General features: G+C 41.1%; 1 protein-coding gene across 3 annotated transcripts in view; it reads left to right on the top strand.

Moving 5' to 3' along the window:
- Gng12 (G protein subunit gamma 12) overlaps positions 1 to 23790 on the top strand; it is a 130524-nt gene that overhangs the window by 51493 nt on the left and 55241 nt on the right. For all 3 annotated transcript variants that reach the window (XM_040288832.2, XM_005332361.5, XM_078026485.1), the window contains exon 2: positions 6202 to 6254. The gene's annotated coding sequence lies outside the window, so the exon portion shown is untranslated. The remainder of the gene's footprint in view (positions 1 to 6201; positions 6255 to 23790) is intronic.

The following is a 23790-nucleotide window of genomic DNA, read 5'->3' as shown; positions in this document are numbered from 1 at the left end:
AAAGCAAGATAGATGTCACCTTAACAATACCATTTTATGTATAAAATATCAAGATCTTAGGAACTGTTCATTATTTTGTTGATATTATTATTAGTAAAAACCCCTTTGAAAAAAACAAAAAAAAAAAAAGTAATTCTACTGCTAAGAATTCAAGGGAGCTACAAAAATAAGAGAAAGGAATGAAACAGCTAAAGCCCAGTGTGATTGTATTTATAATAACTAGAAGTAACTTAAATATTCAGCATTAGGAGGGTGATTTAGTAAATTGTGGCTTTTCAACATGAAAGACTTTGAATAGGTGTAGAAATACATACAAAAACATTTAAAATTTAAAGTGAAATAAGAAAAATAGTAGCCATCATTCATGGAGTTTGGCAGTACATGCTGACTTTTTTCTTTTTAATCTTTATAGCAACTAATATATAAAAGGTATTACTAGTCCATTTTACACTTTAGAAAATTGAGGCTTAGAGTTCAATTGCCCAAGAGCAGCTTGTTAGCTGAGGATTCATTATTCACCCTAGAACAATCTACCTGCAAAACCTGTACTAGGTTTATTACCAGTGGCATATAATCTGCAGACAAAATCACATAAAAACACATATGTCTATCAAAAGTAATAGGCAAAAATAGATATCAGCACTAACATGGTAGGAATACAAGTAAATTCCAAAGAAGCTTGCCATACTTTTAAAAGTGCTACTGCCCTTTGAGTAGAAACATGGGGGAAAAGATAAGTTGAGTGTAATAATATATTGTTTACTCTTGACTTTTAATATAGTCTCTTAAAGTGTAAAAAAATGGAAATATATGTGTGCGTGGTTTTTTTTTTAAGATTTCACACTGAATTTGGCATTATCAGAATTCCTTCCCTACTCTTCAACTCATCCACACATTAGTTGAGAACATACACTGCCAGATCCTCAATTAAGAACAGAATTTTAGTCTGTGCATTAAGAATCCTGACCAGGTAGAAGAGTCCTGAGGAACAGCCCAGACCAGCTTTCCAGCCAGGAGCTACGGGGTGGTTTCCACTTGGTGAAAGTAGGCCAGTTCCCCCTCTTGGGTGTGCCATCCCTAGGACAGAGCCTTTGCACAACAGGGCAAAATGTCAGCATTTTGCTTCCTGCTGTCTTTTAGCTTTGGAGCTCAGGACTTAATTTGTGTCTCTTTGACACATATAGCATTGCTTTATAAAGTCATTATACTTGCCAACAGCTAATAATAGATTTCTCTGATAGACTTAAGTATAAGTTTGGTTTTTCTTTTTCTTTTTTTTTTTTTTTTCAGCTTGATCTCACCTTGGTGGAGCATATATCATTTATTACTACAGTAGGGTTCTTTATGTGCATCAAAACCCCTTTTACAACTGTTTTGCCATTTGAAATAACATTATATCAGAATTTACGTGTGAAAACAAATAGACCTGACAGTGGAGGTATCTCCAGAGTTGGAAACATTCTCCAGCATCTCCACAGAGTCCATTCAGGGTCACTCTTGACTTTGTTGGTGGGGAAATGGAAGCACACATAAATTAAATTACTTGCCCTGGTAGAGAAGACAAGCCAGAAGCAAGGTCTGTTGATCCAGTGTTCATGCACTTCTGCCTACAGTGTCTATTGTCCTTGAGAATTTAAGTTAGATTTGAAACAAATATATTCAAGCAAATCAGAATCGAATTGCCATGTAAACTAAGATCTTCCAGGGCTCCAATTTTATAGTTCAGTAAACTTTATAGTAATAAAGGAATCCAAAAGGTTGTCATGTATGTTATAGATAAGCCCTGGTTAGTAGAACTTTTACAATGATGGAAAAAAACCTATGTCACTCCACATAGAAGCCTCTTCGGTGGCTACTTGACCACTTGAAATGTGGCTCATGTAAATGAGGAAGTGAGTTTTTAATTGTACTCAATTTAAATTTAAATAACCATAGGTACTAGTCTCTATTGGACAGTACAGTTCTAGACTTCTTAGTGCTTCCGGGTCATCTCCCCTTGGATGTCTCAGAGTTAACCAGGTCAAATCAGAGTTCTAGATTTTCTTCCTCACTCAACCTGTTTCTCTTCTTGAGCAAGTGAAGTCATCATTGACCCAGTTGCTTAAGCAAAAAGAAAACCAATTTTTTAACCTTATTCACTGTTGTATCTCCAACATCTACACTGTGCACAGCACGTTATTTGCATTCAGTAAAGCTCTCAATACTAGCAAATTAATGTTGTTATTTATTACCATCAGGGAAGGAGATGAGCTAGCTAGAGTCAAACTATAGATTTAGAATTTGATTGTTAATGACAAGATGATGCTGATATCCATGTATACAAGAAACTAGCGCATGGATATCTTATAGTCTGGATGCATGGTGTCTTATATTCTGGAGGCCATGGAATAGTGAATGTTATGACTGATTTCATGTATCTGTGAGAGGTGGACTTGGCTACAGCCTTGGTATACAATCTCTGATGTGAGCTAGAAGGTGCTCTTCTCTCTCTCTCTCAAGGTCTTTATCTGTCCCAGATCTTGAAACTTTTGTCTTTTCCACTATTTAGAGAAAGAGAAGAGTGTCCTCCTACAAGGTCACTTTTCATAGTCATCTAAGAGGAATTTAGAAAGTAATGGAAAGAAACATACCATAGAATATTAGAGCAGAGATATCCAAGCCATGTCCAGGCAGCCAAAGGAGATTTTTCAATATGTGTCTTTTCTGGCGTTCTCCCACTCTGACCAGCCAGAACCATTGGCATGCTATTACTTAAGATCTCCATGCAAAGTAGAATGAGCTGATGAACTCAGTGAAGACATGATCAAGTCTGACAAGCTTTGAGTTACTTCTTTTTCCTTCATTACTGGGTGATTATCTCCTTGGCAATGGCTGCGTTTAAAAGATGAGGTTAAGTCTTGTTTGTTAAAGTTCACATTCAGAGGCTCTTTACCCTGGTGTTTTTGTTTTTTTTTTTTAAAGAATATGCATCTTTAATCTTTTTTTTTTTATATTCTTTTTGTTGTAGTTGGACACAATATCTTTATTTGTTTGTATGTGATGCTGAGGATCGAACCCAGGGCCTCACGCTTGCTAGGTGAGCGTGCTACCACTGAGCCACAATGCCAGCCCCCATGGTGTGTTTTTATTCAGCCCAGTTTGTAGCCCTGTCTCCCATCCTTCCTGTGCTGTTCCAGTGTTTCCCTGTGTGCACCTTTATTGAGCATCTACTATACACTAAACACTTTGCTAGGTCTTGGAGAGACAAAGGTGAGTTAAAAGAATGATTCTCAACCATCAGGGATTCTATAAATAAGTGAGCAGAGAAACCAGTACATGAAAAACTGAAACATAAGAATTACTTGAAATAACAGGAAGCATGAGGGCGAGTAGTATAGAAGCTGTGGAACCTAGTTGATGGCAAGTACAATATAGCTATGAAGAGTGCAGGCTCTGAACCAAACTGTCTGGGCTCATGATCTGGCCCTGCCACTTATAAGCCTATGACTGTAGGCTACTGAATTAACTTCTGTACCTCAGTTTGCTCACCTGCTAAATGGAGCAATAAAATCTACTTCATAGGATTTCTAAAAGGATTAAAGGAGTTTGTAAAGCTTAGACATAGCTCCATAAAGACCAGCTTTTATTGTTATCAGCAGTAGTACCACACAACTGTCAACTGAACTGAATGAATACTACTTGCTTCCGTTACCACAAGGTTGTCCCTAGGCCAACTGGGTAGTTCACAAGGCTTCCCAGGGGTGGTAACTTTTGAACCAAAGCATGAAGGTAACCTGATGCTATAGAGAAAGGACATTTGACAGAAAGAACAGAATCCTCAAAGACTCCGAGGAGGATGGGGGGTGGGGGGCGTTTAGAACCCTGTTAATGATTCTAGGTGGCCAAGATACCCGTGAGGAGCGCTTCAATGTGGGGCAGGCACGAGGTCATGGGAACTTTTTTAGACAGGTCGAGGAGCTTGGATTGGACTCTAAAGCCCAGAGGAGGCCATGGAGGGGTTTTCATCAGGTTCATTGCTCACTGTATGAGCTGGGTGGCAATATTCTGCAGCATGCTGAGCTCATGGCCTGTGATTCTGCAGCATCAATCACTGACCAATTGACCAACCTCCTTCCAGTATGATTTAGGCATGGAGTGCCTGTGTGGATCTGAGTTTGCTCACTGAGTTTGATTTTGGGGGTTGAGGGAGGCCTGTGGATTAATAAGGTGAAAGAGGATATATTTGCTTTTTTTGTTTTATGTACTGAGAATTGAACCCAGGGACACACTGAGCTACACCCCAGCCCTTTTTATTTTGAGACAGGATCTCTCTGAGTTGCCCAGGCTGACCTTGAACTTGGAATCCTGCTGTTTCAATCTTCTGAGTCACTGAAACTATAAGCATGGGACACAGCACCTAGCACACAGGATGTGTTTTCTTAATTCTTGTCCACTTGATTCTTCTGCCTGAACTGCTGAGACTAATGCAGGGGTTGCTATTTTTCAGACCCCTTGGAGAGTCTAATGAAAGGTATAGGCCCTTCCCTCTGACAGGCCACAAAGACAAGTGTTTCTAGAGAGCATACCTTACGCTCCCTCCTTCTACCCTAGTCATCCAAACAGGCCCCGTCGTCTATCACAATCTGTCTGACCCCAGGCCTACCTGTGGTTTTCATGCTCCCACTCCAGGTTGGTTTTTAATTTAATTTGCCAGCACAGCCAGTACCTCTTCCATCTACTGTCACTGCTGTTATCTAACCGTGTTATCATGAGAGCAGACTTTGGATCAGTTGTGGTTATAATTAAAACCGAAAGTAATGATCTTATTTTGAGCTGTTCAAATTTAATTGAGTGCATAGTGGCTATGAGTATGCTCTAGAGGGAAACTCTGTTACCACCTTATAACCTCGGGTAAGGGACTTAATCTCTGTGTGCCTCAGTTTCCTCAGCACAAAGTGGGAATGATGATGTACTTCATAAGTTTTTGTGAGGATTAACTGAGGTAACAGGAACAAGAACAGGCCCTGGCATGTAGGAGTGCTGTATAAGTATTTGCTGTCACTGCTTTATGACTTTTATTAAAATGACACCATAAAATGGGGTAATGATGGATTACTAGGAGAAGGAAAACAGGTGAATAAAATCTCCATGTGTGCTGGATTTGCTTTGGAGCCTTGCCCAGTACCTGAAGGCCAAGAACATATTCCCTAAACTTATGCTGTCTAGTGTGGAGCTACTAGCCTGAGTGGCCAGCCTCAGTCAAGATGGACTGGTTCTTAAAGATTTGGTATGCAAAATAGAGGCAGGGGAGGATGTGGGGAGATGTAGCAGATATGCATAAGGTAGCAGATTTGCAGGAAGAGCAAGTCTAGAGATGTAATGTAGAACATGAGGACTGCAGGTGACAAAATCCCATTGTATTGGGGACTTTTATTAAGTAAGATTTTTTGCTACTCTTGTCACAAAGTATGTGAGATAATAGAAATGTCAATCATCTTCACAATACTAACCATCTTACTATCTATATCACATGAAACGTTCTAAACCTAAAATATACACAGTAAAATTTATTGAAAAAAAAGATGTAAAATATCTCAATTTTTATATTGGTTATATGTTGAAATGATAATATTCTGGATAAATTAAGCTGTATCAAATATGTTATTAAAATTAATTTCACCTGTTTCTTTTATTTAATGTGGCAGCTGGAACATTTCGTATTGTATATGTGGCTGGCATTATTATTTCTGTTGAGCAGCACTACCTGAAGTTCACTGTTACCAATAAGACACAACCTTGTGTGTTTTTACATGATCAGGTGGCCACCATTGGAAAGCCTGGTGTGGACCAGTAGTTGGTTGGTTGGTTCCACAGAGGTAGCCATGTCTTGGTCTTAGCCGAAGGCAGCTGAGGGACCAAGGCAAGAGCAGCAGTAAGGATTTCACTGACTTGGAGGGGTTTGGATGAAAACACTACCATTTATAGTTATACGGCCTCAGACTTCCAGCACTCCCTAAAGTAGATGAGAGAATGCTCTCTGTTCAGGAAGTTGAAATACGTAGGCGAAAAAACACTCCCTATTCCATTTAGAGCCAGAAAAAGCTTTGTTAATCTTTAACTAAAAGAATAAATACTCAAAATCATGGCAGTCACTTGGGATTGAAAGCTCACTCTTTCCAAGTGTGACTGACTTATGGAATGTTTTGTTTAATTCTATTTCAGATTCGTCCTACCATTAAAAACCTGAAAACATTGGACCACACAAGTTCTTACTGGTAAGTTCTCTTTCATTATTAAAACTAAGTGACCATATGACATTATTTTTGAAATGGCATTCACACTTCTAAGTTAGAAGGATCCCAACCAGTACTATGACTAGATGTCTATTTATTTGCACGTTTTTTTTCTTTCCCAAATGATTTACAATGTTTTCTTGCCTTAAACAGCAACCCATGTTCTTTTGCTAAGAACATGGGCAGGAAAGAGATTCATGAATATGCCAAATACCATTAAAATAAAGACTTTTTTTTTCTTTTGGTAATGAAACTATTTCCAGGCGTCTGTTGATGGTCTGCTTATTTCAAGCAGTATCCAAAATAACAAAGTGTTTCTTTAGCCAAGGAATTCAGACAGTTCCTTGCAGTGTGTTGTAATGAAAATTGGCTCACAAGCTCCAAGATAGATATTAGGGCTGTACTCCTATTGCTTTTTTTTTTTTTTTTTTAATCATCTATCATCTCACCTAAATGTGATTGTTGTGTTAAAAGTTTGGCAGTGGTAGAAAACATCCTTTAGAGCTAGGAAAGTAATGGCGGGGAGGGATACCAGGGATTGAACTCAAGGTACTTGACCCCTGAATCACATCCCCAACCTCATTTTGTATTTTATTTAGAGACAGGGTCTTACTGGGTTGCTTAACCGCCTCACTTTTGCTGAGGCTGACTTTGAACTTGCAATCCTCCTGCCTCAGCCTCCTGAGCCACTGTGATTACAGACATGCACCAACATGCCCGGCTATTAATGTGCTTTTTAAGTGGAGAAGTTTTGGGGGCTTCTTGGGGCATCAGTTCCTGATAATACAGCTGTACTACTATGGTGTATATGAGTTAGTTTTTGTTGCATAACAAACCACCCCAAAATTTACTTACTCAAAATAGCAGTCATTTATGTATCTCCTAATTCTGTGGCTGGTTATTGATTTGGGCTGGACTCAGTTGTGATTTGTCTGATTTCAGCTAAAAACTCTTGTGTCAGGTCCAGGTCAGCCAGCCTTTGTTTCTGGGATTCACATTGAAACCCAGCTGAAGTGATAAAAATGGCTAAACCACCTGCCTCATCGCCCTTCACGATACTCTTAGTTTGCTCAGTTGGTGATTGGGCAGGGTGTTGAGAGACAGGCACATATATCTTGAGGCTGAGGTTCAGAACAGGCACCGCAGTGCTTCTGAGGCTTTCTGTTTGCTGAAGCAAGCTCTGTGTCTAGCCTGGATTCAATAGCTGTAGCTATAGGCTCTCCTTTTGATGAGAGTTGTGCAGAATCACAATGCAAGGAGCCTGGTTGCAGGGAGGAGAAGAAAACTGTAGTCACTTTTGCCACCTACCATCATGTTTCTGTGTCATATGAAAACAGCTTTGTAAAATTTAGAAGCGCATAGACAGAGAGAGGTCTCAGGTTAGACTCCTGTCTCCCAGCCCATCCCTTCTCATTCTGGTGGTCCGTGCCCTATAACCCATCTTATCGTTTGCCATCTGGCACACAGTCAGTTCAGCAGGTTCCTAGGTGATCCTCCCAATCCAGGTGTTTACCCTTCAGGCCTCCCTTCATTCTGCATAGTACTGCCACACCAGTTGTCCTTCAGTTTATATTTTAAAATGTTCCTGTGCTCAGAAGCCATCCCTGCCTTTCTCCTTGCCATTCATCACACCAACCTGGGCTCCTCTCTCTGGCTTCTCCACTCTGTTGCTCACCTCCTACCGGCCCCTTTATTCTTGCCAGACTAATCTGTTCATCATCTCTCTTGAGGGCATCTCATTTTGATTATTCTTTCTCCACTTAGAAATCCTTCCCATTTTGTGAGGCCCCATAGAATCTTCCCTCCTCTGTAATGCGGTCTTACTCCTGACGTCTATGATCTCATTCACTCTGACCTCTTTCAGAACTGAGCCTTATCATCAGTGGTTCACTCTTCTTTTACCTTGGCTAGTCTTACTTCCTCAGTTGCTTTGTTAGTTCTTCAAGAAGGTCACGTGTGTCTTCCTCGTGATACCTCGCACAGAACTGAGACTTCAGCAGGTACACAGTCAGCCAGAAGCACCATGGACCAGCAGCTCATCAGAATCACATGGGGCACCTGTTGAAATATATAGACTCATAGTCCTTCCTCTGGGTCATCCACATTTGTTAAGTGGACCCCAGGAATCTTAAAGCCCTCACATAATTCTGATGTGATGCTGTGCGGTTGGCAGCTTGTTATGGGGAAAACAAGAAATTTATGCAAAACCTGGCTTTGAGCCTGGTTCTAGGACCTTACAAGTCAACCTCCCTGAGCTTACAAATCAACCTCCCAGTTTCCCCAGCTACAAAATGGGAATAATATTTAGCTTGATGATTACTAGGAAGATCAAAAAGTACAATGTATATAAAATGCTTTATAAACCATAAAATGTAATTAACATAGCATTAGTTGATTGTGGATCTCTAGCCAGTGTTAAGAAAAAGACAGTTACATGCATGCTGGAAGTGTAGGAATAGGCAGAGTGGTTGAGTGGTAACGGAGGGAATGGTGGGATTAATAATCAAAGCAGCAGTAGTAATAATTATTCTTTTGTGTACAGTATGTCAGGTACTGGTCTAACAGCTATACATAGATTACTTGAGATATACAGGCAAATTGCCCTGTTCACTTGCATCTATACCATTTTTTACAGTGTATTCACTATTAGTGAATTATTCCAGTGGTTTTTTTAACTCTTCAAAATTCCTTGTTAAAATATACTGGTTCCTGAGAAAGGAAGGGCTTTTTTTTTGTATCGGTCATTGACAACTTACAGGCAAGTACAAGGTCCTACAGAGGTGTGAGACCTTTGATTTGGTGGAGGACTTAAGAAAGGGAGGGCAACCCAGAAGAGAGGGTAGGTATGGGTGCCTGGGGATGCACCTGAGAGTGCCCAGCTACTCAAGCAAGGGTGGAGCATGCAGGCGATAAGCCAGAGAGCAGGAAGAGGAGGAGAGGACTAGGATGTTTGCTGACATGGCAGTTTGGCTGAGGGATATACCTGGCCCACCACCCTCAGACTGCTGAGTTGGAGCTTCCCTCTAATGACCTCCATAATAGCGTTTGTGAAATTGTCCTCCACTCGTGTTTGTGACTCCGTGTGTTTTACATTTTGATTGCCATTGATCTAGACTATGTGCCTGTCCTCTGCCAAAGATTTTTCAGGTGTCTTTTAAATAGTCATATAACGTAATGAGATTCAGAAAAATAAATAAGGAAGGAAATGTATGGGGAAAAACAAGTAGGATGAAGTCAGAAATAAAATTAGGTCCCAGTATGTGATGGGAGCCTCTTCATTTGGTAGCAAGTCCCAGTCTTGTCCCTGGTCTTCTGCACAGTCAGTACCAAAAGGAGAACTCACACAATTAGCAATTTATAGTGGCTAGGAGGAGAGAAAAAGCACATTCATTACTCACAAGAAGCAAGGTTAATTGTGATTTAAGACTCCAGGAGATTCTACAGAATGCTCATAAACATGATAGTGCAAAGGGTAACACAGAGTCCCTACAGTAGGGAGAATAATTAGGCCTGCTCTCAGTGGAGACAATTGATGTGACACTCAAGTATAGTGCAGGAGAAACTTCCAGGCCAGCTGTATGTTTCTCCACTGGCCTTGCTTAACCCCAGGACAAAACTTAATAATTTCAATTAGAATAACAAGTTCATATATTCATATCCCTGCTTTCTCTGTCCTGCTTCTGATAGACTTCACAGATTGTCATCACACTTGATGCCAAACCTTGGCACTTGGCTGTGGTCCAGGTTTGGCACCTGGGTTGACATTTCACTTACTATCCTTATTCCAAAAGAATAATAGACAACCTTCCTGACAATACTCTGGGCCTTCTGTTTCTCGCAACTCCCGATTCTTCTAGCTTATGCTGCCATTTGCAGAATGGCTTCTCCGTGCAGAGTTGACACTGCCTCTGTGTGTTTTGACCTGTACAACCTTCTTCCTTTGCACCATATGTATCCTTGTTTTTGGACCCCACAACTCTAGGCCATTTCTTACACTGACGTGTTCAGTACCTCTTGAGGGCAGTTTGAGAAGCTTGTGGGACTTGACTGCAAGTGTGTTTTGAGGGTAATCAGCTATAAACTGTGCTACCATTGCCCACTGCAAGGTCTCTTCTCTAGGACTGACTTTCATATACATTGCGGAAGGTGGCATCTACTTGGAGGCAGCACTGTTAAGATGAACCGTTGGTGCAGAGGGTGGTATATGGTTAGCCTGGACTTTTTGCAGTAATGTCATAGGAAGAAGGAATTTTAATTAAGTCAGGTTTATTTTCAGAGAGAAGTCCAGAATTCCAAAAGGACTATCTATGAAGGGGAATTTCCTTCAGGACTTTATTTTCCTTTAGATCAGGCTTATTAGTTTGAATTATTTTGGTTGTAATGGATAAACTCCAGCTTAAGCTTGTTTTTTGACTTAGGTGACTGGTGTGTTCATGCTGCCCTGGCTTTAGGCACAACTATTCAGTGGCTCAAGAGATATAATCGGGCCATTCTGTTCTCTCTCCCCTGCTCTTCTGTTTAACTTCATCAGCTGTGTTCTCATATTTGCTGTCCCTCATCATAGTGGCAGAGGTACCTGTCAGCAGCAGCCACCATTCTCATAGCTTTAAACCCCAGTGAAAAGCAACTCTTTGCCATAGTCATAACAATAATACCAAGGAGTCATCTTGATTGATGGTTGCCTGTCTGAATCAGTGTGGCCAGTATCTCTTTGATTCAGGCATGTTCCTGTGTCCCATGAGAGGGCAGATCCCACCAGCATCACATAGAGGAGGTTCCCTGTGAAAAAAAAGGAGGGATTTTGTTACTAGAAGGAAAGAAAAAGAATGCCAAACAGATAAAATTTCCATGTACCAGAAATTGTTAATTTGGAATCCATTAAACCTGAAAAGTTGAAAATTAGGTTCAGCCTTGGTGGCATTGAAAGACTGTTTCAAGTTTGATGTCATGATCAGAAAATCAGCCGTGAGCATGTGCCCGGGATGAGTGACGGCCCGCCCCACTGCAGGGTCTGGTAGGCAGCTCGGCCTGAGGATCTCAGGCTGTAGCCTGAAGATCTACAGGGGTCATTCTTAACCTGGAGACAGTGATTGGGTTTTTGTGTATTTCAAACCTTCTATAATTATTTATAAAATTATGCATGTATGTGCTTGCCATTTTGACTTCAGAAAGGAATCAGGCTTTCTTTCCATCATTTCTTCCTTGGACTCCGCTCCCCTGCTGCTGAAGCTCTATTGCTCCACTTTCTCTGGCTGTTTTAAATTTGGCTGGCTTGGTCTTAGGCATTCGTCTCAGGTCTTGGCTCCACTAGTGAAGTTTAGTGTCCACGATAAACACAGTGACTGATGGAACAGACACGGTGATGTCAGTGTCTGAGCATGTTACATTAAATTATATGTTGAGGTGTTCAGACATATGTAAACTTTTCACAGTCACAGTTACAATTTACCTAATGCCAGACTCTGCCAAGCATCCTATGTGCATTATCTGAACTACTTATTTATATACAGGGCTCTAATCCTGAGAACCTGGTCCTTTATACTACCCTCTGGTGGAACCAGCTCCTTCCAGCTGCTTCTCTGGGAATACAGGATACTTAACTCTTTTCTTCTCACCCCTGCCTATTATTAAGGGCCCCCTTTCCCCACCTTCCCACCCATAGGTGATAGAATCATAGAAGCTCAGTGTTAGAGGAGACCACTAGGATCAGTGGGTCTCAAACTCTGCTCTTTGGTTTTCTAGTTCATTCTTTTCTGAGGAGAAGAATGAGCAGGACTCAATTCCTTGGCTTGATTCAGTCACAGACATTCTACGGGATTCTCTGCTTGTCTGGAAGAACACTAAATTCAGGATTAGATGTCAGATAAGGTTGAGTACATGTTCTGATCCCTCTGCTTATCTACCTGTGTGACTCTGGGCAAGTTGCCTAACCTCTCTGAACCACAGTTTCTATGTCTGTCAAAGGGACCATAATACCTGTCACATGGAGTTGTTAAGGATGCTGAATTAGGTAATATCTGTGCAGTCCTCAGCCTGATACGTGGCACACAGTCAAGGCTTAGCAAGGTAAACTCTAACCAGTACACTGTAAGACATGCTCATGGGCCATAATTAAGCCCCAGTTTGATTCTTGTCTGCCTCTATTCCTTCCAGCTTTATTCAGTCAGGTGTGTTTTCCCCATTTCCAGGCTACTTTTAGGTAGTGAAAAGTCCTGAGGCCACTTAAAGTCACTCCTCCCTACCCCCTGCCCTGAGTACACCTGCACATGTGTTGTTTTGGGAATCTGTGATGTGCTCTAGTCTATAAACAGTATTCATTCTGAGGGAAGGCTGCTTTCCATCCGGGACCAGACTTCAGGTGGTGGGGGAGAGAGAGGGTGCAGGTCCTTCCTGACTGCACTGTCACGCCTGCCCCTCATCCTTCTCAACCTGCACCTCTTTCTCCCCTGGCTTTCACTCTGGCTTTCTCCAGGACCACCTGCTGCTGGACCTTTCTCTCTGGGCCTCCTAGAACTGGGAATTGCCTCTTCTCCTTCCTCAGCATCTGGTTTCCAAGAGGCCCTCTTTTGGTGTCCTTTTACTCTCAAGCCCAGGCCTCCAGGTAGCACCTGTTCTGAGGAGCCTGGGGCTACATCCAGGTGCACAGGGTGTTTGTCTTCCTTTAGCCCCCAGCAAGGGAGGGAAGGAAGGCTTCTCCTCTGCTGTCTTCTGTAGACTTTGTGGCCTCCCGCACATTTCACCCTGGAGCTACCTGGGGGAGACAGGTCAGACCCCTGCCTCTGGGCCTGACAGGGAAGGTCAAAGCTCACCCACCTGGGTCCTAGGAATCTGAGCATTTCCAAGGAATCTTTCTCACAGAATCCTCTTCTCTTTCCACTGTCATGACAGTTTGTAGCCTTCTTATGGGTCCTAGAGCCAGCTAGGTTGACTTCTTAGAAATTTCCATGTAATGGTCCGAGCCCTTTCTTTGGAATTTCCCATCAGTCTCATCCTGATACTACAGTGGAAACTTCCACTTTAGCATTTGTTAACTCTTAACCCCTGACCCAGTCAGTACAAGAAACTCCTCTCCAGTGCCTGAGAGTGGTTCTTCATCCTTTGCTTGAAACCTGTCCAGGCATGAGGGCGCTTACTCTCCCTCCTTCCCCTCTCTTCTCTCCCTCTCCCTCTCTTCCTCCCTCTCCAGTCCAAATCCATTGGATTTTCAGACAGCTTGAAGTTGTTGGAAAGGTGACATTTCTTCTAAGCCAACTAACTTCCAGTAAAGTTTGAGGGGTCAGAAGGGGTGTGTTTGTGTGTTTGGGTGCCCGTGCGCACGCAGAGTTTCTGAACTCATGCTCCTCATCTGAGAATATGGGCCTAGGTGGGAGGGTTCCAAAGTGAGACTCAAATACCCTGTTCTCTGAGACCATGGAGAAGCCTTTGATCTGTGTCTCTGGGTAGGTTTTCTCTACCTGCATGCCAGAGTGTACTTGATATGACCTCCACAGAAAGCTAGTGTGTATTTGGTAGCTGTGCTCAGTCACCGTTCCTCATGCTCAGGACCCTGACATAGTTTCTCTTGATCTCAGGGCTGATTTGCTGTGCTTCATGAGGGCATTTGGATCAGGGCTCTGTGAATAGTTTCTGAACTCTGCAAAAACCTCAAGCTTTGCAGAATGTGCCCCATCTCAATCCAAAGACCTTTCACATTTTTTGAAGCTTTCCTTTAATGTTCAAATGTTCTTTGGAGTCATCAGTTTTCTGCCTTCTCTGGCTGCAGTACTGTGAACTCAGCCTCTGACAGCATGCCCTCCTTTGTCATTTGCAAGTTGAGCCACTATGATGTTGGATCCTGAAACAATTAGGTCACTCTCTGTGTTTAGGTCCCCCACCCATAATGAAGGCAGAATGCGGATGAGTAAATGATACATGCTAGCAAGATACTTGGGTCAGCTAAAGTTGGAGTCCCTCTGGGACAATGATCTAAGATTAGTGTATAAAATGCTTTCCATCATGGACTGATTCCCTTGGCAAGACTGAGCAAATATATAGATGAGAATGATGGTTTTGTACTGGCTGTTTGGAAAGATGGCAGGATATAGCTCTCCCCTCCCTCATTTCCCTTCCCATAGACCTATCACATGGGCCTTGTGCCTAGATGATGTTGGAGTCAGAGGGCTCAGAAAGCACAACTGAACTCCCCTTGGATGACTCACCTGTCTTCTCTTGGCCTCAGAACAGAGTAGTTTCCATTTGGCCACTCAAAGGTCTGTATGCAAATATGAAATAGCTAACAGGCTATGAACTAAAATATGTTTTCTGTTTACCTACATTTTACAACAGGGAAGTGAAATACTGTAGGCAGATAGACTAGGGTTAAGATCTTTCCTCAGCTACTGAAACACTTTAAACAGATGGCTTAGCCTCTCTGAGCCTGGATTCCTCATCTATTAAAGAGAAACAGAGATAAGGCCATTTTCCTCACAAGATAGCAGTATTAAAGGAAATATTGCACATAATGAACTCAGCATAGTGGCCTGTCATTCAGGATGTGTTCAATAGATTGTTATCTATTGTTATTTGCATTTGACTATTTTCATAATTTCTTTCTCTTCTCCCCCTCCCCCGCTTTTAGTGTGTGTCATGCTGGGGATTAAACCCAGGACCTTGTGCATGAGAGCCAGGCACTCTACCCACTGAGCTATATCCCCAGCCCTTTCACAACTTCTTAAATCATTTTTCAAAAAATTTTTAATTTATTTTTTGGTACCGGGGACTGAACTCGGGGGGACTCAACTACTAAGCCACATCTCCAGCCCTTTTTTGTATTTTATTTAGAGACAGGGTCTCACTGAGTTGCTTAGTACCTTGCTGAGTTGTTGAGGCTGCCTTTGAACTCGTGATCCTCCTGCCTCACCTCCCAAGCCACTGGGATTACAGGCATGCGCCACCATGCCCAGAGAATACTTAAAACATTTAAAGCCCTAAAAAAGAACCCAGTTCTCCAGCAACAGGTTTTTTTTTTTAAGTCAAATAGTAATTTGAGAGAAAATCAAATTATATGCATTTGCCTGCCTCATAAAGCTCATTACTTCTTTATTTTAGATGTTTTGGTGGCAGAGGCAGCGTGGTAGGACCTGAGCTCAACAGCGGAGCCCCAAATCTATCACAGAATACCTGCAGGTCTTGGACAGGTCACCTACCTCTTAAAGCCTTAATTCTGCATTAAATGGGGATGGTACTGCATAGTGTTGTTGAGAGAATTAAGAGAAATAGTCTGTTTGAAGGGGGCAGTGTAAATGTGGCATGCAGTAAGCACCCAAGTAATGATGGCCCTCAATTTCCCATCAAAGAAGTATCTCCATTTTACCAGTAAAGAATTTGCAGAAAACTATTTTCCTTGGGGTAAGTGACTCCATGAAGACATTCTCACATATAAGAATTGTTCTCACTGTTTTGTTCAAGAAAAAAATTTAGTAGTTGATTTACTTATAAATACATAAACTGTAGCACATATGAAAATAAGCTACATTAATCAAATTAAACAACTTCCCATTTTTTTTAGGCCTCACTTCATTACACTGTTAAGATTTTTGCCTCCAGATTAGGAGAAATTTATTATTTTTACAAGAATTGTGAAATTGTGTGATCGTGGCTACACTGAGTGAAATGCTCTAAACTCACATTAGTTTATTTTGCTGTTTTAATAAAGACCCATGTAGGTGGCACCTTTGTGCAGCCCAAAGAGGTCTGAGAAGGCGCCATCACCTCCCATAGGTGGACAAGGGAAAGAAGGCAGGGCCTGGCAGGTGTGGAGAGCCAGGCCACGGCAGAGCTGGGGTGCTGAGCGAGGAGGTGCATGCCTTCACATGGCACTGCAGATGCTCCCTTCTGTAGTTCCTCTCCAGGATTTGTCTCCATACAGGGGACAGTCCCAAGAGTGTGGAGCTCCAGTCCCACTGTGTCTCCCAGACTTTGTGCCCACACAGTGCCAGGTACAAATGTGTGAGCGAGGACTACATCATTATTTATTCCACTAATTTTTGTAGTAGTGTTACCCAGGCCTAGGCACTTGGGGTGAATGAATTATCCTGGTGAGCACTTACGTTGGACATGACTCTCACCCCTTCCTGGGACTAGTATTTTTTTATATGAAACATGGCTAGTCAGGCAGAAAGGAATGGTGCAGCCTTAAGGGGAAGGACAGGTCTGTGCAATCAGCAGGGCTGCTTCAGTTGGCTGATCAGTGAGTGTCTGATGAGCATCTGCCATGCTCTCGGGGCTGGAGGAAATAGATGTTGGGCTGCTGGCTGCCTTGCAAGCTTTATTCCCAAGCTCCTCAGCTTTATTCCCAAGCTCCTTTATTCCCTGAGGCATGGCTGAGCCACAAGGCCTTTGAGAAGCCATATTTGCTCTTTTGTGGACAAGGTTTGTGGGAGCTCCTTGCCAACTTGTTCCTCAACCATCAGAGCCTACCAGGAGCTAATGGCAGTTGTGAAGCTGAGCTTTCAGAGTCTTGCAGTGGCAGCAGCTCCTTCTCATTCCCTGTAGCTAATGTGGTACTCCTATTTTGTATTCTTGATATAAAGAGGACTCTCAAAATTGTATAAGCTCAGAACCCACAAAAACTGGATCTGTGCCTGGGTGAGGGAGAGTTGATTGGCACACCCTCCAGGCCTTTCCTCTGCTGTCTTGTGTGGCCACCTAGTCAATGAAGCTAGCATGTGTTTCTCTCTTGAGAACAGGCTTTAGCCTTGTGTGTGCCCTTTCTGCGGCTCAACCTGAGTTTCCACTGGGGACTCCTAACCTTCAAGTGAAGGGAAAAGGAGACCCAGGGTGAAACTGCTATCTGGGCCCCTTCCTGGCCACGAGACACCTCCACGAAGTGGAAAGGTCCCACCATTCCTGCAGGAAGGGAAGTCCAGAGAGCCCAGACCTCCAGCAGCTTTGTGGTTGCCCTGAGAGAGGCCTTACAGAGGAGGCAGGGAAGGAGGGAGCCAGGGTGAGGCATCAGCAGGCTGAAAAACATCCAGTGGAAAAATTCTCCTTTAAAAAAAAAAAAAAAAAAAAACTTTGAAACTGTATCAACTTTGGCAAAACCATAGCTCTGACTTCAGGTTTTAGGAGAACAGGCAGGCTGGCCCACAGAACTGTGCTGATAGTGTCCTGCTCACTCTTAACCCTTAATGTGTTGCTTACCTCAAAAGAGCTGGAGTGCTTTGCTAATCAGTCAGAGTGAACTGTATTAAGAAGAAATGAGAGGGGGCTGACTGAGGTTGTGGCTCAGTGGTAGGGCACTCACTTAGCACGGGTGAGGCACTGGATTCCATCCTCAGCATCACATAAAATAAATAAAGTCATTGTGTCCATCTATAACTAAAAAAGAAATTAAAAAACAAGGGAGAGCCCCTTGTATAGGAATATCTTTGCAGCACTATGCCATTTCGAAGTGTGAAAATGAATTTTCAGTGAAATGCTGGACAACTTCGCCCCCTGGAGGAAAACTAGAGGAATTGTTTAAAATGGCTTCCTCTCTTCTCTCATCTGGAAAAGTTTGTCAGACTGTGATAAGCTCTTTTCTTTCTTTTTTGCCTTCCACCTTCCACCTTAAAACAATTACTCTAAACTTACTCCTTTATACCTGAAAAGAGTAAAATGGTTTAAATGCCCCCACGTTTAAAGCTCATAACCACTAAACCTGCAGTGGATGTTTTTGCAAAGCCTCAACCACCAATGCTAGTTGTAGCACAGCCTCACTAGTCTTGAGCTTCCTTTCCCTCCTTGAGATTGTAGCAGAGACTTAAAACCAACCAGCAAAGAGAAATTTTCAACCACAACCTGAATATGTTAGAAGTTCTAAATTATAAACTTCAACTGTGTTGCCCACATTGAAATTTTCTGATATAGACCTTGCTAGTTTAAATTGTTTGTGTCAGTTCATTTAACATTTGCAGCCAACAACTGCTAGCAAGTAACTTCCAGTCATAGTAAGGTTAACTAGTTAATAGGCATTTGACTTTTATGTCCTACATTTTTTGCGTGTATTTTGTAAAGAAAAATGCAAATCAAATCAGAAAGATAACAGTTGAAATATAACAACCTTCTCACATATTTCATTGTTAAACCATGATCTTATCCTGACAACTTTTATTAAACCTTTGTTAATTATTCAGTTGCTTTTATTTGCTAGATTTGACCCAATTATTTAGCATCTATTGTGTCCCCTACAAATAGAGGCTTCATAATAAAAATCTCATCTACTGTCTTTTGTTCACCAAGTTGTATTTCCCATCCCTGGATGAATATGTTTATTGTCTTCATGTTCAGGATCTTCATCTTGTAAGTGAAAGATGCAATCAATTATATTAGTGGTGATTTTAGTGGTTTGTTTTCTTTCTGTGCTCTCAAGAGCACCAAGTTGCACTTAATATCTTCGAGCATGGCATTATGAGAGTGATGTTATTCATATATCAGATTAATTGCTTATTGGACACTGATTTTTCTTATAAAGAAAAATCATCTTCACATATTTCATAGGTTATTACAAATTATTTTTTCAGTATTTAAAAGAGGCTTCTAATAATTATTAGTTTCTTATCTCGACTAATTTAATTCATTTCATGTAAACTAAAAGTTTGGATCTCATGCAAAATTAAAATTTTATCTTTTGCAAAAGAAAAAGGGTTTGGTCTTTTTTTTTTTTTCTTCACAGTATCATGTGTTTGTTTTTTGCCCCAAGTATTTGGAACCAATTTTCCTAACAGGCTTTACTTGAGGCAGAAGGAATGTGTTTCTCCCAAGACAGGTTCCTAGGAGTTTCTTCTCCTTTTGCCCCTGGACTCACTCTGATAAAGTCCAGAGGTGATTGTGGGCCCCAGAGAACTGGAATCCCTACTGGGCCAGAGTCCAAATTTTCTTTGTGAACACCCATCTTCTTGCCTATGTCCACAGCTGCCACTTCTGTTATTTAGAAAAGAATACACATGCACATGCGCACAAGTACACACACGTAGAGCCATTCATTACCTTACCTGTCCCCTGTTTCTTCTGTTGAAAGTAGCCATTATCATAATGTTGAGACAGCCTGATTCATTAATGGTCCCTTGATGTCAGGTAATTGCAAGGCTGATAATGGTATGTAAATTCCCTTTAATTTCAGAGCATTTTCAAGCTTTCATTATTATTTGCAAATTGCAACATGCTGAAGTTTTGACTCTGCTAACTAGGATAGACTGGAAGGAGAGAAAGGGCAGACCTTGGAAATGGATACCTAGGACAGGTCTGAATCGGGTTAGTATTTTTATTCTGGGATGTTTTGCAGACATTTTGATGGAATTTTGTGGTAAGTATGGTTGTCCCTCAATACCCATTGTATATTGATTCCAGAACTCCAGTGTATGCAGATACCAAAATCCACAGATGCTCGAGTTGGATGTACACATAACCTATATGCATCCTTCTGTGTACTTCAAATCTACTCTAAATTATTTTTAATATCTTATAAAATACAAGTACTGTGTACATAGTTGTTAGGCTGTATCATTTCCAGAATAATATAGTTCAGTACAGACAAAGGGGATTTTTTTCTGAATATTTTTTCTTTCTTTCTACACTTTTTATTGGTGCATTATAGTTGCACATAATGATGGGACTTGTTACATTTTTTTTTAATATTTCTGATCTGTGGTTGGCTGAATCCACAGATATGGAACTTATGGATACCAGAGCACAGAGTGCTGTAAGATGAAACTGAAGAGGGCACCAAGGCCCCAACTCATGCTCCCATGCTCCCAGTTTGAGGAGCTCATTTGTCTTTCTCAACCAGACTCTTCTCTGTTTCCCTGAGCACTCCCTTTGGTGACTCTCAATTTCAGATCTCTTACCATATTTCATATTTCCTTGTTCTGTCTCTACGTGAGCTCCTCATCTCATACCTAGCACACTGGTCCGGAGTGGACACTCAATGGATGTTTACCTAATGAGTGAATAAACGTGTGAATAACAGTACAAGCAAATGGATATGCGCAGGGCTGTGGTAGGAACAGCCCTTTTTATAACCATAGCTTAAAACAAAATCCATTAAAGTAACAATACAGTATTTTCTTTCCAAATTAAAATGTATTTTAGTGTGTGTCAGTATGCAAGGCTAGGTACCCTGGGGTAAACTAGACGCTCATCCTTTGTTGGACTATAGTGTGATAGCTTTTTATTAAAAAGTTGTTAATAAAATATCAACAGCCTTAAATCTTTTTAAAGAAAGAAAATTATTATTATAGAAATTATTATAAAAAAGCTAATAGGTAGTTGATAAGGAGTTCATTTAGAATTATAGCAAAAACAATCCAAGATTCTACAATGAGAAAGTGCCTATGTAAAGTGGAACCTCATTACAGTAATTAAAACTAACGCATATTCCCCGGCGTAAAGTGTACCTTGTACTCATCAGGAAAAATCATATTAACAAACCCAGATTGAGGAGCATTCTACAAAATAACTAGCCCTTATTCTTAAAAAAAAAAAATCAATATTTTTGAAATACAAAGACTCAGAGTGCCCCAGGTTAAAGAAGGCTAAAGAGAAATGACAGTTGAACAGAATGTATAATTTAGGATATTCTTTTGCTGTAAAGGACATTTATTTGGACAATTAGCAAAATCTTTTAAGGTTCTAGATTAGGTAATAGTACTATATCAGTGTTAATTTCCTGATTAGACTAATTGTAGTATGGTTATATAAAAGAACCCCTTATTCATAGGAAATGTACACTAAAGTATTTGGGAGTAAAGCAACATCGTGTCTGTCAGTCTGTGTGTGTGTGTGTTTCTGGGGAGTGAACCCAGGGGTGCTTTTACCACTGAGCCACATCCCCAGCCCGTTTTATTTTAATTTTTTATTTTAAGTCGGGGTCTCACTAAATTGCTTAGGGCCTAAGTTGCTGAAGCTGGCTTCGAAGTTGCAATCCTCCTGCCTCAGCCTCCCAGGTTGCTGGAATTAAAGGTATGTGCCACGGTGCCTGGCCTGCCTGTCTCTTTCCCTTGCCTGTGCCCCAAGGATTAGGTGGTGTTAAAGTAAACACAGTGAAATGTCGACATTGGAGGGATCCAAATCTGGCTGAAGGGTATCAGAGACTTCTTTGTATTATTTTTGCAGTTCTTCTAAATTGAAAATTAGGTCAAAATACATTCTAAGCCAGGTGCTGTGTTACCCTAGCCCCTTGGGAGGCTGTGATAGAGAATCACTTGAGCCTGAGCAACATAGTAAGACTATCTCAAAATTTAAAAAAAAAAAAAAGAAAGAAAGAGAGAAAGAAAAGTTTTAAAGCACAATGTGTATAAAGAATTTATCATCCATAGGGGTAAATTTTTGCTGAAGAGGAGCAAAGAATAAAATTGTATAGCCAAGCATCATTTTAACTACCTTAGAAACTCATGTAGAAAAGATTAGAAGAGGGCTGGGGTTGTGGCTTAGTGGTAGAGTGCTCACCTAGCATGCACGAGGCACTGGGTTCGATCCTCAGCACCCCATAAATGTAAAATAAAGATATTGTGTCCATCTAAAACAAACAAAAAAAATTAAAAAGAAAAGATTAGAAGAAAATAGAGCCACAAGTCAATTTTTTTTATTTTTCATTCACTTTAATGTATTTTATACATTTTCTCTAATAGCATGTACTTCTTGAAAAACAGGAGGAAAAAAAAAATCTCACAGAAGCCCTGAGAGTATCTTAGTCTCACCACCATGCACTCTGTTCTAGCAGAAGGAAGCCACATATGTATGTATGTCTGCACATACATACACTGTTATTGTTTGGATTTTACGTATCCACAGAGACTCGTGTGTTGACGGCTTGGTCCCAGTCCAGCACTGTCAAGAGGTGGGACCTTGGGAGGTATCTAGATCATGAGGTCCTGACTTCATGAATGAATTAATCCATTTATATATTCATAGCTTAATGGAGATTGGAAGGTGACAGAGACTTTAGGAAGTGGAACCTGTGGGAGGAAGTAGGTCATTGCAGGCATGCACTTAAAGGGCATATCTTGTCCCAAGAGCCTTCCTCCCTGCCACCCCCCTCCCCCAGTGATTATGGGATCACTGATTCTGTAATCTATAGATCATAAATTTCATAAATTGTAAATGTATATATAAATTATGAATTTACATACTATTGTAGATTCAGTTATAAAAACTATAGATTATAAAAGCTGTAGATTATAAATTCTATAATCTATAAATTTATAGATCTCTTCAATGATTATAGAATCACTGTAGGAGTTGACCTGATTTACTCCTGCCTCAGAACACCAATGTGACATAGAAAGGATGGAATGAGGGGGTGTCCATACTACCCCATTTGGAGAGTTTGCTATCTCTTATGTATTCAGTGGAACTGCTGGGATGTGTTTTATTCATTTGGAATCATAAATAAACCAGTTGGTTTTGCAGGATCCAGGTGTGTGTTTGTATGTTTGCATGTTTGTCTCTCTGTGTATCTGGAGATTCAGAGTCACCCCCAAAGCAATGTTGTTGAGCAGTGTGCTCCTTGTTTCCTGGGACTTACATTATCTTTGAACTATTCACTGAGACCTGCTATCCATTTCTGTTTTGAGAGCCTAAGGACCCCATATATAAGTTTTTTAATCTACCACATTACTAAATCAAACAGAGGTAAAACAGTTGTTAAGAATCCCACAACTGGGGACTGGAGTTGTAGCTCAATGGTAAAGTGCTTGCCTAGCATGTGTGAGGCACTGGATTCAATTCTCAGCACCACATATAAATATATAAAAGGTTCGTTGTCAACTAAAAATATATTTAAAAAAAAAAAAAGAATCCCACAACTGGGTTGGGTTGGAATCCTTTTCATTTATCTTTGGACCTCCTTAACCATTTTAAAGTTATCTTGTGCATTGTTAGCAAGATTGCATGAGCTGATGTCAGTGCAGAGCACAGCCCAGCATGTAGTGAGCATTCAGTAACTGCCAGTCGTTGTCCACAAACACTGACCAGCAGGAGACTTGTGGTCAGACCTGGTTTCCAATCCTAGCTCCACTCCAAAGATCCAAAAGTGAAAAGAAACTGAGCTGTAATGAGACTTTGAGAACTTTTTAGTGTCAGGATGAGGATATAGCCCAGTGGCAGAGTGTTTGCCTGGCATTTATGTAGCCTTGGGTTCCATCCCCAGCACTGCAAAAAGGAAAGGGGGGAAAAATTAGGAAAACATAATTTTAAAAAAGAAATCTTTTAGTGTCTAGCCCATTAACCTCATTTATAGAAACTTAGACTTTGAAAGGCATAAGAGCCCTAAGTTTATTACCCATAATTAAATATTCTCCCTCTCATTTTTAAAGCAAAACTAGTAATCACTGTCCCTTGTAGAATTGTTTTGAAGAGGAGGTGAGTTAGTGTACCGCAGGCTGAGTCTGGCGGCAGAGTGAGTCCTTAGTACACATGAGCTGGCATAGTTACCAGCAACTCCCTGTTTATCTTTTCCTCTTGTTTGACTGTGAGGGTAAGGACTTGTCCTTCTTGCTTA

Source organism: Ictidomys tridecemlineatus, chromosome 11, assembly GCF_052094955.1.
Source record: "Ictidomys tridecemlineatus isolate mIctTri1 chromosome 11, mIctTri1.hap1, whole genome shotgun sequence".
Taxonomy (NCBI): Eukaryota; Metazoa; Chordata; class Mammalia; order Rodentia; family Sciuridae; genus Ictidomys; species Ictidomys tridecemlineatus.
The sequence above is the reverse complement of the archived record's forward strand: the minus strand, read 5'-3'. Positions and strand labels throughout refer to the sequence as shown.